Consider the following 6521-nt stretch of genomic DNA (forward strand, 5'->3'; position numbering starts at 1 on the left):
AGAGGGGATAGATGTGTGGAGTCACTTTTGCTGGAGCCATCTCCCTGGAGGTCATCATGTCGGCTGGGACAGGTGAGAGATCAGTTATCTTGAGAATTCAAATCTGCCAGTGACGTGAACACGGGGGCCAGACAGCACATGCACTAAACGGGTGGACTGTGGTCGACACTCTTGGAACCCTTCTATTCTAAGGCCAAAGTGCTTGACTCCCTGTTCATTAAAATCCACAGAGGGGCGGGAGAGTGTAGTGTATGTCATAAGGCAGCTGCAGGCCCCCTTCAGGAATACTCTGTCTCCATCTCAGATGCTTCTGGAAGCTCAGCAGGGCCTCATGCTGTGAGGAGGCTGCTCCACCTGAGAAAATCAGCTCCACCCCTGAGTCAGCCTCATGGGCACATGGTCTAGGCCAAACGGGGGCGGTCACAATGTCCTGAGTTTCTTCTCTCACTCTTTTTTGTCAGTGAGAGATTGGGTGGGATGGCAGGAGTGTGTTGTCCCTGGAGAAAAGGAGACTGGGACACCACAGCCTCGGTCACAAAACTCATATAATGATAAAAACACTTCAGACACTCTTCAGAGTGTGAGCGCCTTACGGAAAGCAGTTGCTTTCTCACTCAAGTTGAAGTGACTGTTTCAGAATAAGTAAAACTGTCTTTATTCACAGACGTTGTCTATGTAAAAAAAGAAATCTTACTGAATCCTCAGAAAAGCTGATGACTCAAAGTAGGTGCAAACTAGATTTAAGCAAGGTTTTAGGAAATAAGATCAATGTTCCAAAATCAATTCTTTCTATAAACTAGCCATAAACAATCAAAAATTGGAAATTTTAAATGCCTTTTATAATACATCAAAACTATGAAACACTTAGGTATAAATTTGACAAAAGATGTACGAGATCTATACACTGAAAACTATAAAATATTGCTGAAAGAAATTAAAGAAGACCTAAATAAAGGGAAAGATATACCATGTTCATGGATCAAAAGACACAATGTTGTTAAGATGTCACTTTCCCCCATATTGACTTATGGATTCAAAGCAATACCAATCAGAATCCCAGTAATTTTTTTTTATTTTTGTGAGGAAGATCAGCCCTGAGCTAACATCCATGCTAATCCTCCTCTTTTTTTGCTGAGGAAGACCAGCTCTGAGCTAACATCTGTTGCCAGTCCTCCTCATTTTTTTCCCCAAAGCCCCAGTAGACAGTTGTATGTCATAGTTGCACATCCTTCTAGTTGCTGTATGCGGGACACGGCCTCAGCGTGGCCAGAGAAGCAGTGCGTCGGTGCGCATCCAGGATCCGAACCCGGGCCGCCAGTAGCAGAGCGCGTGCACTTAACCGCTAAGCCACGGGTCCGGCCCAGTAATTTTTTTTTAAGTTGACAAGCTGGTCCTAAAACTTAGGTGGAAATACAAAAGATATAAAATAGCCCAAAGAACTTTGAAAAAGAGGAACAAAGCTGGAGTACTAACAGTACATTATCCCACCGTGTGGAAATGATGTCAAGATAGATTAAAGGAACAGAATAGAGAATCTAGAAACACACCCACACATATATGGAAAACTGGTTTTCAATAAAGGTGCAAGCACAATTCAGTGGAAAACCAACAGATGGTGCTGGAACTATTGAATATCAATTTGCAGAAAAAATGAACTGTGGTCAATGACTCATATCATATACAAAAATTAACTCAAAATGAATCATAGACTTAAATATAAAACCTAAACTATAAACTTCTAGAAGAAAACAGAAAATCTTTGGACTTTGGGTTAGGCAAAAATTTCTTAGATATAAATTTAACTATTTGTTCTTTAATAGATCATTCTTTGGTATGGTATGAACAAATATTAAATTGGACTTAATTAAAATTAGAAATTTTTATTCTTTCAAAAACACTGTTAAGGGAATGGAGGGGCCGGCCCCGTGGCTTAGCGGTTAAGTGCGCGTGCTCCACTGCTGGCGGCCCGGGTTCGGATCCCGGGCGCGCACCGACGCACCACTTCTCCGGCCATGCTGAGGCCACGTCCCACATACAGCAACTAGAAGGCTGTGCAGCTATGACATACAACTATCTACTGGGGCTTTGGGGGGAAAAAAATAAATAAATAAAAATTAAAAAAAAAAAAAAGAGAGAGAATGGAAAGACAAGCCACAGCCTGGGAGAAAATATTTGCAAATCATTTATCTGATAAAGGACTTATATCCAGAATATATATATTAGTTATTAAGGAAATTCCAACTGACACTACAATGAGATACCACTACCCACCTATTAGGATGGCTAAAATTAGAAAGACTGACCATACCCGATGGCTAAAATTAGAAAGACTGACCATACCCGATGTTGGTGACCATGTGAAGCAACTGGAACTCTCTTACACTGCTGGTGGAAATGTAAAGTGGTGCAACCACTTTGGAAAACAGTTAGGCAAATTAAAAAGTTAACTGTACATCTACCGTATGATCTGGCCATTCCACTCCCAGCTGTCTACCCAAGAGAAAGAAAAGGATATGTCCATACAAACACTGCACACAAATGTTCCCACCCCTTTATCTGTGACAGCCCCAAACTGGGAACAACCCAAATGTCCAGCACCAAGTGAATACATCAACAACTGTGACGTATGCATATAAATGTCGAGACTAACCAAACTGTACACTTTAAATATGTGTAGTTTATTATATGTTAATTGCACCTCAGTAAACTGTTACAGTTTGGAAGACACTAAGAATAACAACGAAATGCAGTGTAGGGTCCTAGATAGGATTCTGGAAAGAAAAGGTATGTTAGTGTTAAAATTGGTGAAATTCAAATAGAGCCTGTAGTTTAGTTAATAATATTATGCCAATGTTAATTTCTTGGTTTTGATCATTTTACTGTGGTTATATAGAAGATGTTAATGGTAGAGGAGGCTGGGTGGGGGGATAAGGGAACCCTCTGTACTATTATTGCAACTTTTCTGTAAGTCTAAAATTAATTCAAAATAAAAAGTTAAAAAATACATGCAATAAAACTTTTTAAAAAAGATTACTTTACCTTGTAGAATAAGTACGTTTTTTCCAGTGTATCTGTTAGCTGTGGTATTTCTGACAGTCACTGTCACCATAGAGAAGGTGAGCAAATTTGGAATGCTGGCGTTTTTGTAAGACAAACCCATGTAACAACTTTAAATGAGGCAATTCTTTTAAGTACTTTGCCGCGAGATACCAATGAACTTCTGTGTGTTACAAAAGTCATTTGTGCTAAGAAGGGACATCCAGCTACCATGGAGTGACGGGTTCTCTGGCCGCCATGGAAGGCTTCCTTCATGGAAGGTTGGAAGGGCCACGGAATTAACACCCCTCAGGAGCTGCCCTCAGGCTTTGACTGAGGGAAGTCGGAGTATAAACACCCCGCTCCCTCTCCCCTTGCGGGATATAACTTTGAGGTATGTTTTCTGCACCCGCTTTCAGAGTTTCCTGGTGCACTTAGATCCAGTTTCCCAGAGTGGTAACCTGTTGATAACGCACCCTTTATTGGCTGTCACCCCTCCTCCATCCCCCAGTGGTGTTTTCTTCACCTCCCAAATAAACTACTTGCCCTCAAATCCTGGTCTCGGGGTCTGCTTCTGGGGAAACCCAAATCAAAACAAGCGCTGATAGATTTTTCAGCATCCTCGTGGATCCCCTTGCCGTACTGCTGGTTTGGGCGTCTCACTTTGAAGACCGCTGTCCTACTCCACGACAATAACTCCATCTGTCTGTCCAGCCTCTCCTTGCACACCCCCAAGACGGCCCCTTCCAGCACAGGGCAGCCAGAAATGTAAAAGTGTGCGTTGGATGTTGAGCTGAAATCCGGCTCGTTGTGACCTTTGCCTTTTTGCCTGGGCAGGGCCATGAGAGGACGTGGAGATGGAGCTTTGTTAACTTGCCTCTGCTGAGGCCTCTGGCAACCCTTGCGGAAGGAGGTCAGGAGGTCTGGCCGTGAGGGCTGGGCTCCTGGTCCCACCCAGCTAGAACCACAATAACTCCATGTTTGTTATATGTTGGGCTTTTCCCTAGAAGCTTTTGTTTGGAAAAAAAGAGTTCCGGGGGTCGGGGGGCAGTTCACCACCACCAATTCTAGTTCAGTCTCTTGCAGGAGTCAGCAGAAGACTGGGTTGAGCACTCCAGCACATAAATCTTGTAAAAGTAACCTCAGGTTCTAGCATTTCTGTGCTTGCTTAAGAGGGTAGCAGTTTCTTCTCGTCCAATGTGAGGTCCTGCCAGGTGGTGGGAAGCCCTGAGGAGGGCAAAAACTGCTTTTCGCAAGCCATGCCGCCAGAACTATGCCTCCAGCGCCACCTTGCAACGTGGAGCACAGGCGACCTAACAGCGAGTGGGTGCCACATGTAGGCAGGCCTATGGCAACCGGGTTCGATGACCAGCTGGCAGGCATGGGTAGTTGGTCACCTGTAACGCCTTGGCAGGATCGAGCACTGCTGCAGAGCTGCTCATCTTATAAGAGGAAACTGAGGCCCAGAGAAGGAACAAATTTACCTAGGTTGCACAGGATTTTTGCTTTAGTTAACATAGTTAATAGAATGAGACTTTTCTCGGCTGTGTTAGGTTCTTATAAATACCTGAGGGTGATGGTTTTGACCATCATGAATCCTATAGGGCGCCTTCTATCATGAGTCCACAATGACCCCAGGCACAGCAGCCAGGAGGGGTGAGTGAGAGCTCTAGGAGACCCCTCTTGTTCGGAGCTCAAGTCCTGGGTCCTGGTCATCGTGGGCTCCTCGCTGCCTGCCCTGGGCCTGAGCAAGCCCGGCCCTAGTCCCTTAGCCCTGGAGGCAGTTTCACCTTCTCTCGCACCCTTTCTCCACCCTCCTGCTGCATGACCACATTGGTGTGGCAACCCAGGGCCCCATGGGTGGCCCCCTGCGCTTTCTCTTGCTTTCTCTCTGAGGTCTCCATGCCAGGCCCATGGCTTCGGGCTCAGGAGCCAGCTACTTCTAAGATTCAGATTTGGAATTGGAGGAGGGAGCAGCAGTGTAGATTGCGCAGTTCTAGAACCCAAGCCCCAACTTAGTGAGAGCTCACAGGCACCAGCCCAGACAGTAAGTGTCCAGTTTGGAAAAATCCAATCTTCCCTCCTGTATGTCTCCTTTACTATCACACAGAACACTCAGAACACGTCTGATACCAGCTGTGTGTGGCGGGCTTCCCCCACCAAGCAATTCTCTGTGACACCCGCTGGATGTCCTGGAGATTCTGTCAGACCCACAGGTTAAGGGCTCGACCTCACAAGGCTGCCCCCCCCCCACTGCAGTTGCCAATTGAAAATAGTAGGTCGCCAGGTTCCCCACAGCTCCTGTCTTGGCTACAAATTGGAGGTTCCCATGACCTCCCCTCCTTGGATTCGATTGTGAGCTGGAGCAGCTCACGGAACTCAGGGAAACACTTACTTCTGTTTCCCAGTTTATTAGAGGATATGACGAAGGAGACAGATGAACAGCCAGATGAAGAGATAAATGAGATGAGATTTGGGAGGGTCCCGAGCGCAGGAGCTTCTGTCGCCGTGGAGTTGGGGTGCATCACCCTCCTGGTATATGGACATGTTCACCTACCTGGAAGGTCTCCAAATCCCATACAATTGGATTTTTATGGAGGCTCCTCACATGAGCACAATCAATCATTAACTCCATTTCCAGCTCCTCTGCCCTCTCTAGAGGAGGTAGGGGGAGGGCTGAAAATTCCAAGCTTATGATCATGGTGAGCAGCCCCATCCAGGAGCCATCCAGGAGCCCACCCAGAGTCACCTCATTAGAACAAAAGACACTCCTATCACTCAGGAAATTCCAAGGAATTTAGGAGCTCAGTCAGGAATTTCAGGAACCAGGGTCAAAGACCAAATAATGGAACAAAAGGTGCTCCTAGTGTTCTTATCTTTTAGGAATTACGAAGGTGTTAGGAGCTCTGTGTCAGGAAGAGACAGCAGACAGAGTCCCCTGGGGACAGTCCTCTGGGGACAGAGACCAATGTATATATTTTCTATCATCTCACAGCACCCCTTTTTTAAAAATCATTCCTTGGATTTGCTCCCTGGAGAACCCCATGGGGAGCAAGGGTGATGGACAGAACAGGATTCAGCTATTTCTGGGTCCCTTGGCTCAACAATCTTTGCACCATCTGTCTTCAGAGTTCAGGCTGCTATAATAAATTACCATCGACTGGGTGGCTTAAACAATTTACTTCTCACAGTTCTGGAGGCTCAGAAGTCCCAGATCACGGTGCCTGCAGAGACGGTGTCTAATGAGAGCCCTCTTCCTCGTTTGCAGATGGCAGTCTTCTCATATCCTCACATGGTGGAGAGAGAGGGCCAGCTCTCTTGCGTCTCCTCTTATAGGGACACTAATCCCATCATGGGGCCTCCACCCTCAAGACCTAATTATCTCCCAAAGGCCCCACCTCCCAATGCCGTCACATTAGGGATTAGGTTTCAACATATGAATTTTGAGGGGACACAGATATTCAATTCAGTCCGTAGCATCATCA

The sequence above is a fragment of the Diceros bicornis genome, chromosome 13, assembly GCF_020826845.1.
Source record: "Diceros bicornis minor isolate mBicDic1 chromosome 13, mDicBic1.mat.cur, whole genome shotgun sequence".
Taxonomy (NCBI): Eukaryota; Metazoa; Chordata; class Mammalia; order Perissodactyla; family Rhinocerotidae; genus Diceros; species Diceros bicornis.